The sequence below is a fragment of the Euprymna scolopes genome, chromosome 6, assembly GCF_053919585.1.
Source record: "Euprymna scolopes isolate OS-2025 chromosome 6, ASM5391958v1, whole genome shotgun sequence".
NCBI classification, from domain to species: domain Eukaryota; kingdom Metazoa; phylum Mollusca; class Cephalopoda; order Sepiida; family Sepiolidae; genus Euprymna; species Euprymna scolopes.
The window spans coordinates 125532528-125545318 of record NC_136487.1 but is presented as its reverse complement, the minus strand read 5'-3'; the positions used below and the strand labels follow the sequence as shown (position 1 = coordinate 125545318).

The 12791-nt window shown below is 34.9% G+C and overlaps 1 long non-coding RNA gene and 1 other non-coding gene across 2 annotated transcripts; one reads left to right on the top strand and one right to left on the bottom strand.

Annotated features, from left to right (window-relative positions):
- Positions 1-3308: 3308 nt before the first annotated feature.
- On the bottom strand, positions 3309-8256 carry LOC145277938 (uncharacterized). Its single transcript, XR_013868247.1, has 2 exons — positions 7463-8256; positions 3309-3842 (listed from the first exon to the last, which is right to left on the bottom strand). It is a non-coding gene; the product is annotated as an uncharacterized LOC145277938 (long non-coding RNA).
- Positions 8257-8901: 645 nt separating this feature from the next.
- Trnaw-cca (transfer RNA tryptophan (anticodon CCA)) lies at positions 8902-8973 on the top strand. Its single transcript has one exon. It is a non-coding gene; the product is annotated as a tRNA-Trp (tRNA).
- Positions 8974-12791: the final 3818 nt, after the last annotated feature.

The window sequence follows — 12791 nt, the reverse complement described above, 5'->3', positions numbered from 1 at the left end:
TATATTTACATGATAAACCAGAAAAGCAGCAGCAGCTGTGACAGCATCAATAATGACGACGCTGAGAAAAATCCGTTCATCGACGCAATACACATGAGCTCACTAGATTCACACGGCAACTCCAAAGCACATTTTTTTCATATACACACATTAATAGAATAGCTCGCACATCACTTCAACCAAGAAAACCGCCAGATAAGGCTGCACAGCAAAAGAAAAAACCAAAATGTAAAACACAAGCACCGCAGTAAACGCAACTCAGGGAGCATATTAACGCAAATAAGTATTACACAAAACATTGCAAGAATTCAACACCGACTAGGTTACATTCACAACTTTTTCAGCTTTAAATCGATATAACACATGCATACATACACCATTTTGTTTATTTTTACTTTCTCATTAAATTTAATTTTTATAAATAAATGATTGAGAAATCAATCATTTAAAAATTTAAATACATATTGTTTGTCTGATTCCTTCTCGCCACCATACGCTTATTCATAATATAACAGCGGCGTCATTAATCGAAGTACCCCCCTTACATTTTAAGGAACAGTTGAATACGGGGTGAATCTTTGTAGTTACTCCCTGACCCTCCTTAATCACAAGTTTATGGGGAATCCATATGTAATTTTCATATATTTTGTGTGGAACCGAGATAGATTCAATAATTCCTCAGTTTTCATATTCTCTAAAAACTTGCATATAATCATCATACAGTCCCTTATTGTCTAATGACTCAGCCATTCTCTGCATTATTCGCAGTGACGGCACATAATTAGACTCTACCTTAGGAAGTTTCTCAGAATCCGATGGCAGACCAATAAAATATTTGCCATCCTTTAAAACAATAGCCTCCTTGAAGCCATTTATTTTTTCTTCATCATGTGAAGACAACTTTCTGGTTTCGTCAATACTAATGGAGTCTAGGGATAAAAACCTTTCAATAGCAGAATCGTGAAAAAACGGTTGAAGTGCATCCCCAAATGTAACGTTAGGATTCAACACGCTATCAATCAAATAAGAATTGTACGTAGGGAAAGCACTTATCACTTTCTCAAAGGCCGGTAATTCATCCTTAACCTTTGCATTAAAATCAAAAAAATTTAGACTCCTCACCGAAGGGAATTATGTACTTGGAGAGTTTCCATGCAGAACCTCCCAAACATTTAATCAAATGGAGATTATTTATCCGTTGAACAAGATCCAACCCTATAATCCCATGAATGGGAGAGCCATTCAATTTTGAATATCCAGGACAAAGACGAAATCCCTCTTTAGACAATTTTGACGTGATTTTGTCAAACTTGTCCGCTTGGAATCTTAGTCTGAAATCATTTGCAAACAAGACAGAATAATAGAAATATACCTTGACTTTCATTGATATTTTGAGTACAGGAAATATACATTTTCCCTGTCCCGCTAATGATGTATGTTCCACAAAGGGTTTGAGATTTTGTAGCACATAATAGAAAAATGGTTCTTAGAACCACAAACAACACAAGAGTAAGGAAAACCTTTAATCCTCCTGCAAGTAGTCTCAGTATGTTTACTTAAACATCTGTGACATAATCCAAGTTCTTTGGCTCTTTTAATTTTCGAGTCAAAGTCCCGATATTTGGGACAAATTTAAGTCAGGTGATCGTTAACCCTACATAATTTGCACAATTTATAAACCTCACCATTACAAGTGACTTAGAGTTATTAATTACGAGTGACTTAGAGTTATTAATTACGAGTGACTTAGAGTTATTAATACTCTTTTTCACATTGATGTGTTTAGGCTCAGTACCCATCGCCATATTGGCCTTTGTATCCGATGATGGAGCCAGCATTTTTGGCAAGCTATTTTCCTGCTGGGGCACAACTAATAGTGCCGCCATGATAATATCTAAGATGTCGAAAGTATACGATATGATCAAAGAAAGAGAGGGGAAACGTTCATTAGATTTATTCATTGATTCTCTATATATGCTGTTCAGAAATTTCGCGAACAGAAGATGAGCAATTATATTGCCTGACATAGAATTGTCAGCAAAAAACCTGTACTAAAAGATCTGCATCTCAGTCAACTCCAGCTTGACATGATTGAAAAGAATTTTAAGGTCCTTAAATGAAGTAACCTATACAGGGGTAGGAATTATATCCTTAAAAATTTGATTCATAATCAACAACGGATTTAAAATTTTCCCTTCAAACAAGCCAAGGCCTGCTTGTAATTTTAAGAATTTATATCCAAGTTAGTAAAGAGATCGAATACCTTTCCCACCAACTTAGACTTAAGTAACAGGAATTTGTCTGCATCACTTAAATTAGACGTATAAAATTCAAACCTTCTAATAAAACTGCAAAATTCGAATTTATTTGAAGACGGAGCTCCACTAAATTGTGGACATTCTAATTCCATCTTCAAACGTATTACTGCTTTAGTATTTTCTGGGCTAGGCTTTAACTCCCTCAACGTATTCCTTACTTTCAAAATTAATTGGTCGTCCAGCTCAGAAATCCATTTATCCAGAAATTAATTCTGGCCTTTCACTAATCCAGTCCAAAGTACTCTGGATGAGAAATTCAAATTCAAGTTCGCCATAATCCACTCAATTGAATCGACGATGCAGGAATCTTAAAATTCAATATGGCAGTTGGCCATGAGGAAAAGAGGTGCTAAAATTCAACAATGCAAAAAGGAATCAATGACAACTATTATCGATATCAAGAAGCAGGAAGATGGGGACCAATCCCGGCAATTAAATCTATTTATAGACCCAACAATTTAATTAAAATGATCTAAGGGAAGCAACTGCCAAAATTCCGACCATGTGCGCATGAATTTAAAACGATATTATTAACCAATATTACGGCAACAGACAAAACATCAAATTAAAAAATGATTACAATTAATTAAAGAAAATTTTTTATATGCTTCTAAACATGAAACATTAATCATTATTTTTATAAGATGAATGAAAGGAGGAAGAAAAAAAATGATGTTTTTTTTACAAGTTAATAAAGGATTTTTTTTCAATTACAGTTTAATAAGATGGGCATTTCTTATTTATTTTCAATTCACAAATTACGGCAATATGAAGACGGTTTTAATAATAGAAAAAAATAATTTTTTTTACAATCTGACAAAATAAAAAAAAAGCTTAAGACATTTAAACTCTAAGTTTTAGCAATTATAAAAATAGACCCACAATCTAAACTAAACTACTTTTTTTGCAATAAACCAATGTAAGAAATTCCACATTTGGTTTGCTCTTGGCAGAATGAAAGAAAGACAACAAAAATCACAACAGGCTCACTTTTAAATTTCAACGGCAATTTTATTAAATTAAGATGATCCCACATTGCAAAAAGATGTGCCATTTTTAGCTATCTGCTCGATAGAGCGAGTAACACTCGTAACGGGTAACAGTTCATGGATTTCTTCGGTGGTTGCAGGATACGGTCCTCCATGTGGTCAAAGAATTATTCGGATGGCCGAAGGTTTTGAAGTGATGCCTTCCAGGATGAATAAGGTAGTTGTCTCTGGAGTTCACGGTGTATTGCGTCTGGATGGCAGACAATGGGGAGTCAAACTGTAGACTTTCATAATCGTCTCAGAGAGACATTAATAATTTATAAGAAGTAAATTCCATCCGAAGAAGCAGCACAAGTGCCAATGATGATATATTTCGCCCAACATTGAGCATAAGTGTTTTCAAATGAAGGCAACATTTCACCCCACATTAGGGTTATTAATTATGTCGTAGAGAGACAAAAGGACTCGAGGCTCCATCCCTCAAAAATAAGGAGAATGAGTTTCACGTCTTCCTCAACCACCGTCTTTTCTGAAACTGAAAAAAAGTGCCAACAAAAGTCAGTGATTAATAACAATGACCCATCTGATTGGTTCAAACAAAAACATGGGCGGTCAAACCGACCAATGAGGTGGCTGCTTATTTCTGCAGAATTTCTATCAATAATAGATCATTTTCTACCTTATCGATTTTCGTAATTTTTGGATATAGTTAGGAGTTAGTTTATTGCCAGTAGGCCAGTAGACTAATGTAACGCCCCATTCGATCAGCTGGCTAGGACTCTTATTTCACTGGATCTCGGCACGTGGTCGTCTAGGCTCCTCGGAGGTTGTTACATAATCTGGTATGCTGAAAGCGAATATCGAAGCGGCAGGCAGGAAGAAAGACAATGATTGTAGTCTATCTACAAAAGCTTAATTCTCATAAAATTATGTACAAATGTTTTTACAATTCTCATTCAGATTTTATAACTTCTTTTCAAAGTCTCAACTCTCTTCACAGACAGCAACCGATGGATGGATGAGGTGGGGACGGGTCACGTCTTTTCTCTACTCTGATCTGAAACTCTCTCTGGCTCAACTCTTCTCGCTCTTCTGATTAATTTTCGCACGACAGTCGTATTTATAGTAAGGTAAATGGAATGGGTTAGTACTTCTCCCTAGCCAATAAGATTTCGCCACGAATCTCCACGAAATCCTAAGCCCCAGGGTTTTGCGTGGGTACAATTCCCACACTGAATCTAAGTATGATTTTCAAGGACAGATGTCAATTCTGACCTCCGACCCTGGGGTTCATCTAAGGCCAGACAAGGTTCTAAGTGAAATATCCTGTCGTCAACTTTTAGCCATAAAAATACATTTCTCCGATTTTCAAACAATATCTATTTTGTCATGAAATAAAATATGTATATTTATCTTCTCTATCTTAAATCCTTGGGTTATCTGGCGTCACCCGGGAATACAAAGCTACCGCAGCGTAGTTCTAACGCTTCTCAGTGGGGAATTACGTTACACTAAACTGTTTCTTTTTATTTTTTTGCATCTCCTTTTCCTCTTAACGTTACATGTTCAAGCCTGCTTACTGTGGCTAATTTTTTTCTTTTGCACTCGCACGGGTACTCACTGCTATTTACATTTTTTTTAAGGAGGTTGCTTGATTTTTTTTTATTATGGCTCGCACGGGTAATAACTATTATTACATGTTTTGTTTTTATTTTTGAACGCAAATAGGTCACAAACCAAAATAATGTTTTTGCCATATTCCCCCTAATTGTACTTTCCTTTGTGTATATATACTGAAAAATGTTTGTGTGTACTTTCAACACTTATAACTAGGGCTATGACAACAGCATATTCTTTTCCTTGTTTTGATTCTCATATGTTTTTATGTAGAGTGATGGGGTTCTCTGTTGATTAATTGTGTCTGTGTCAGATATATACTTGAAAATCAAAACAATGAAAAGAATATGCTGTTGTCATAGCCCTATTCATAACTAATATTAAATGTTTTGTTTTTATTTTTACACGAAAATAGGTAACAAAACATAAATTGTTTTTGCCTAATTTCTCTCAATTTCATTTTCTTGTTGGTATATATATTGAAAAATGTCTGTGAACAATATTTCTTTGATAAGTATAAAAAATTCTGCTTCTGTTGTCTAACATTAAAATTCAAAAAGGTTTACATTGTTTCAAATTATAAAGTGTCCTATTTATATAGTTTATAATATAAACAAAATTCTGTATATATTATTTAAAATAAATAATTGCTCATTATTTAAAGAAAACATTGTTTATATTATTTCTTTTTTCTGCTTATTTAAAAATGTCACTTTCTGAAATACTGCTTACATGGTAACATACAGGTGACTACAGGAATTTAGTTCCTTCCTTACACATGAACGAAACGACACTGCAACCACCAAATTTTGTTGTTCGTTAATAGTATTTGCGCGTGGAAATCATGACAGCGATTATCAAAGTTACATTTTGGGCAAATTTTTTACAATCCCACCCCCATTTACAAAATGGGGTGTCTTTTCCAAAAGCTGTTCTAAACATAGGGAGGTTGGAAGTGTCCATTCCGAAAGCAGTTCTTAACATAAGGAGGTTGGAGGTTGAGCAACAACAACAGCGGTACTTTCATTTTTTACGTGTGCGTGGGGGGTATGCTACCACCGGGCAATGCTGGTTAACAGGTCCTGCTAGTAATTTAATCATCAGTTTGAAACCGTCCAAATTAAACTTAAAATATTGCTTATGGCTGTTTAAAAGAAGAAGAGAAGAGAAGAGAAACAGTCCAGTGATGGTAGCCTATGACCACGAATTCGGAATAAAGGCGTGTGATAAAAAACATAAGTATTTTTTTTTTTTAGACAACAAAACGAAAAAGTCGTAAAAAAAAAAAAGGTATACAAATTCTGGTAGAAAGCCACTCAATAAAGGTTACGGTGGCATTTAATGGGTGGGTTTCTACCAGTATTTTGTTTTATGTTCTATTTTTAAGCGATTATCGAGACTCCATAAGTGTAACCCTGAAATGTTGGCCATTTTTCTTGTTTTCACGTAACACTTGTTTTTCGAACAGAATAAACGCTTTAAAGTAAGTTAAAACCTCAGAAGATTTATCCAGCTAGGCATAAGAATAACTTATCTTGTCTTTGGTAATATTTATTTGTAATATACTTGTTTTTTGTAGTTTTTTTTTTTTTATCTATTGTAAAAATGCCTAAATTAAAAATAATAAAAATAATTGGAATTTTGGTTTTATTGTAGATTTACACCTTAAATTTGTTTAAGCTTTGGGGTTTGTATTACTGTACACACAGATTCGAAAAAGTTGTCAAAAAACAAATATATAACAAATAAATGTTATCAAAGGCAAGGAGTTACTTTTCTACCAAACTGGATACATTTTTTGTGTTTTTATTCAATGTAACATGTTTATTCAGCTCGAAAAACATGCAGTGTTTACCGATGTATTGGAAAATTCAAAATGGCGCCCGACTCTCTCTTTAACATGGTAAGTTTGGGAAAAGGTGTTATAAATAATAAACTAGGCAAAATACTAAAAAAAAAAACCACCGAATATATATCAACTTATGTCACGGTAACATATATTGAGCGAATTTCTAACAGAATTTTGTCTAGTTTATTATTTATAACACCTTTTCCTGAACTTACCGTGTTAAAGAGAGAGTCGGGCGCCATTTTGAATTTTCCAATACAGCGGTAAACACTGTATGCTTTTCGAGCTGAATAAATATGTTACATTGAATAAAAACACGAAAAATATATCCAGTTTGGTAGAAAAGTAACTTATCTTGCCTTTGATAACATTTGTTATATATTTGTTTTTTTTGACAACTTTTTCGAATCTATGTGTACAGTTTTGTTAATTTGTAACTCTGAAAACATCCAAAATCCAATTATTTTGGGGTTCTTCTTCGGTTAATATCGCTAAATAGAGTTTGCAGGTGATATGAGAAAAAGGCACGATTAAAATATGTAAACATTTTAATCGTGCATTTCCCTAGTTTATATCGGTAAAATAAATTGAGTAATTACTCGAAATGACTCCTCATGTAATAATGATTAAGATATGAAACATTTGGCCTTATTTTTTCTCATATACCCCGCAAGTGTTAGCGACATTACCTTTTCTTCGTTATTTTAGCGAAATCCGACAGCCGAAAAAACGGGTTTTCATGAAAAAAATAATGATAACTACTTGCTGTTTTATCAAGTTCAACAATAAGTAATGTTATGCTACAATTAATTTAATAATTTTTTTTTTAAATGCACACACACACACACACACACACACACTCAGAAATTGTAAATATATGTTTTTTGCAAAAACACTGGGGATTCATTAGTTAGTTTAGATTCCACAGAGTGAATGAGATATTGTGGTAAATGTGGCCAGTCAAGAGTAAGTCGCCAAAGACTCCATTTTTACTTTAGTTACAAAGACCCCGCACCCGGCGCACCCTCTCCCCAGATCTTATAGGGCCTTGTCTTGTGCCTACATTTTTTGTGTCTTTTGGAGATTTTACTTTTTAATTTTTAAAAATTTTATATTGAAATTTTTGGAATTGTAATTTTTCTTTAAACGGAATAAATTAAATATAAAAATCAAAGTATAGTATCTGTTCTTCAGATGCTGCTGCAGTTGCTGAATGCTGCACTTCCATTTCTTGTTCTCTTACGGTGAGGGAGCAGTAAGCAGTCCTTCGTTCACGACTGAGACAATTTTTTTTATTTTTGTACCTTTTCTTTTCTCCACGTTAAAAAACGACCCTGGTGTCTAACTCTGTCCCGTGGGGAAGCATTGTAAATAGGTACAATTAATTAAATATTATTGCATTAAATATTATTGCATTAATAATGCATTATTACATAAAAAATGTAATTTGTACAAAAAGAAGATTACGCGAAAGCCATCATTATTGTAACAAGACGGAACGAGTTACTTCCCCTGACTCGATGCTATTAATTTACACTACATAAATTTTTTTTTTGAAAACTATTTTTATTAATAATTAATTTTTTATCTGATCTTTTTTTCGTAATTTTTTGAATATTTCAATTCAGTAGATAACCATTAGTTTTACTTGAAATTCAACATTTCAAATTTCGAATTTTGCTACCATAACGAAGAACCTATTTTTGTTTACGTGGTCGAAGAAGTACTGACAATGTTTTTGTAAATAATACGTTTTTACTTTTTAAAATTTTCTATAATTCTATTTTTTTAAAAAATCATCTTTCTTCAATTATTATTTTCTTTCTATTTCTCTAGTTTTCTTAGTAGTTTGTTAGGTCTACACTACACCTTTAACGCATTAAGCGGCTTCATTTGCTTATAATGCCGTTTCGGTTACCATTTTTATTTATTATTATTTTTGTGCTGAATCGTTTGTTTTCTTTTTTCTTGGTCGCTAGATCAGTTTTTCTTTACTTTCAATAAAACGATCATTTTAAGTCTTAAAAATAAATATCAACACAAAATTAACTTGCATATCTAAAACTAAAAAGTTAATGTATTTTTTACATGAGTTATATACAAAATTAAACAGCGCCACTTCAGGATTGGCCTTGTGGCGCAACGGTAGCGCGTCTGACTCCAGATCAGAAGGTTGCGTGTTCAAATCACGTCGGGGTCATAGGATTATATTTTTTCCTCGTTATTGTTAGTATTTTTATTTATCATAAAAATTTAATTGGCACATCTGAAAGAGCCTCTCCCCCCCCCATAATTTTTAGTATGGTTTTCGAAGTTGGAGGTGTTTATACTGGAAGCCGTTCTTCTTCTTAACGTGAGGAGTTTGGGGGTGTTTATACTACGTCGTAGGTCGTAAAAAACGTCGTTAGGTCGTAAAAAAATACCACCTCCAGAATACTGATTAAAATTATAGGAGGTGAGGGGTGATTCTCGTTCAGGTCAGCTAATTTATTTATTTTTAAAATTTAGTTTGTGAATTAATCTGTACACAATACTCGAGATCTTCTTCTTCTTCTTCTTCTTCTTCATTTATTGAACCGTGCTGAAATAATGACGTTATTATTTAGAAAACCATTCTTAACATAGGAAGAGGCGGGTGTTTTGTAACTATTCAGTACTTTCGCCTAACAATTAAAGAAAAGAATATCGTAAAACTTTAATTTAACTTGAAAATACTATTTAAAATATAATTAAATAACTCAAGTGTTATTTATTCTGCACTCCAAATTACCAATTTCTCGGTTAAATTCGACACTTGTCAAAACTTCCAACTTCCAAACGCAACGATCTTTCCAGCTGACTTCCACACATCATCATCAACCATGTCATCCCATCCTTTGGTTACTGCCGTTACTCGTCTTTTTAATAGTCCTGTTGTCGATCGGAGCCAGCCACGGACAAGTAGATGTCCTACTACTGGTCAATACACTGGGTAACTCTGGAATTGGGTTCCCTCGCTTCCATCGCAAAGTATTGCCCTCCTCCCAGACCTCAAGGCCTAACACGGGCACCCCATCCTTTAGGTGCTTAAGGTCTTTGCTTATTAAACCAAAAGATTCCAGTTTCATTCAAACTGCATTATAAACCGGGAACACCTCGTGTCTACGAGTGCCGAACACTGCACATTGTCATTTTTACGCCAATGACAGCCAATACTGTGTTTATTGGTTACCAGGGAGCAAGAGCGGTGATAGTACCTTGCTCCCAACTTTGTTTCTCCGAACAGTTGCGAGATATGTGCCCAAACTTATTGTCGTTAGTTTAAGTTTGCTGTTATAAGTAATTGATAACCAAGTTGTGGTTTTATTTAATATAGAACTTTATTGACATATTTACATAAGAAAGATTGAATGTACGTGTGTAGAAGTCTACACCATGTTGTCGAATACGTATGTATTAGGCGGTTGACATCAATATTCATACGCCATGATTTACTTGTTACGCGTATGAAAGTAGTTCTATGATAACACTACACTTATTGCAGCAATATCATTGTACTGTTCTCTGTGCTCGTGGATACACACTCCTCACATCACTTTGACTCCAGCACTCCTTAGCAAAATGATTGGCCTCCCCACATTTATAGCACACCGGGCTTTCGCACTTATTGCTACCTGAGAGAGAATCCACATTGCCTCCATGCGGTTCAAATGCTGCATGTCAAATACTAGCTGCTGCTGCTGCAATTGGTTCCTGTTCATTACAGATGTTTTGAGCTCAGGCCAATAACTCATCAATTCATCAATTTGTGACGATACCCATAACAGTTTACTGATCTACTCAGGTAAGCCTACTAAAAAGGCACAGCTTAATAAGCTTAATATATTGTCATTGAACCAACTAAACAGCACAGATAACTTCTGTAAATCGGCTAGGTACACGTCAACTGTTTCCTTGGGGTGAAGTCACCGGCTCATGAACTGTTGCCATGCAACAAACGGATCCGTACCAAACACTGTATACAGGCTCTGCTTGATTTCACCCTAATCTGGTTCATCCCCGAGTTGCTGGTAGACTGCATAGACCCCTCTGGTTAACCTCAATGGGATGACTGTGGCTGGTTCTTTAATTTCGCACAGTTTACAGATTTTCTCAGCCTTCTCAACCCATTTGACGACAAATAGTCCAGTGGTAGATCCATCAAACTCGGGTATCAAGCAAAAGTCGAATCTGTCCATAGTTTTCTTTTTCTGCTTTTGAGTCACCACTTATCAAGGGCCGAAATAGCTTATAATTAAATAATTCAAGCGTGATTTATTTTGCACTTCAAATCACCAATTTCTCAGTTAAATTCGACACTGTTGTCAAAACTTCCGACTTCCAAATGCAACAATCTTTCCAGCTGACTTCCACATGTCTGCGTAAGTAACACGCCTTCTCTCAACTTGCCTCATGCTTGCTTCATGTCTGCTCTTATAGACCAGTCTCATTTGCATAAACATTCACAGTTACGCGATTATTCACCATAAAACAAACCGTCTCGTCATGTTAGTTTTTCCTTTTGTGTTAGACAAGTAAGTCACGCGTTTGCCTACATAAAAATGGTGCGGTTCAATTATTATAATTATTATTTCTTTCTTTCTTTTTTTTAATAGAGGGTGACAATTTTATCGTCTCACCTTGTATTCACACTCCTTGTGATCAGACCAAATTAACCCTGTCTATTAAACAAAGATAATCCGCTATTATCGTTTTCATGAATTACCCAATCTATTAAGAAATGTATGTTTCATCACCATTTGGCAGATGACAAGCTGTCGCCTTCATGTTTTAATGGCGCCATTTCGATTCACCTTTTCTCTCTACAAGAACCATAAAAGTCAGACACAAACCCTTATCCCCGTTTTTAGGGAACTCCAACTCCCACAAAAGGGTACTTATTATTGTGCCAAATCATCACCATTTGGCAGACGAAAATTGGTTCTCCCCAAATTGCAACCGAGGCCCATTAAATATCAGAGAAACAAAAGACTAGAGAAAATTGAAATGCCACTATTATTGCTACCGCTTCATAAAAAAGTCGTCAATCAAAACAAATAACACCCTACCTGAGAATTTTTCCTTCAAACTCCTCAGCCTAACATTCACGGGCAATATGAACTGGAACAAATACATTGAGGACATTGCGAAGGCTGCTGCAAAGAAGGTAGGTTCCCTCTATCGTGTTAGAAGACTACTTACACCTGAGAGTATTCTGTACTTCTACAAGGCCACCATTTGTCCATGCATGGAGTATTGTTTGCATATCTTGGCTGGTGCATCTACCACTAGTCTCTCTCTCTTGGATAGGGTTCAATAAAGAGTCTTCAATCTCATAGGTCCCACTTTGTCAACTAAGCTCAAATCCCTGTCTCATTGCCACAATACTGCATCTCTGTGCCTGTTTTACAAGTATTTTTATGGAATGTGCTCTAATGAAGTCATTGCACTTGTACCCCCTCAATGTACATATCCCTGATAAACCCGCTTAAACGTACATATCCCTGACAAACCCGCTTAGCAGCAAAATCAAACTCCTCCACTGTCTAAGTGCCTAAATGTCAGAAAGCTTTCTACGCTAATAGTTTCTTCCCTCAAACATCTAGACTTTGGAATTCCTTTCCTGCTACTTGTTTCCCTTACTGTACTGGTATGCAGAAGTTTAAATGTAATGCAAACCAACATCTTGTTAGTCTTTCCTAAGGATGGTTCCAAATAGTAGCTCCTTGCGTTCAAGTGACGATATGCCTTGTTAGGGATAAACGTGAGTAAAAAAAAAGAAAGCTTTCATTAACAAAAATTTATTCTAGTTTTGTCTCTTTTTTTCTTGTCAACATTTGTTTATAAGTTAAATATTTGAAGGGAGATTATTTTTTAGGTGTTTCACCCTCCCCCTCCCATGTTCCATTTTACAAAAAGTAAACAAAATAAATTTAGATTGATTAAAATTGCAACATTTTATAAAACTGAGGAGTTTAAATTAAAAAAAAAAAATTATTT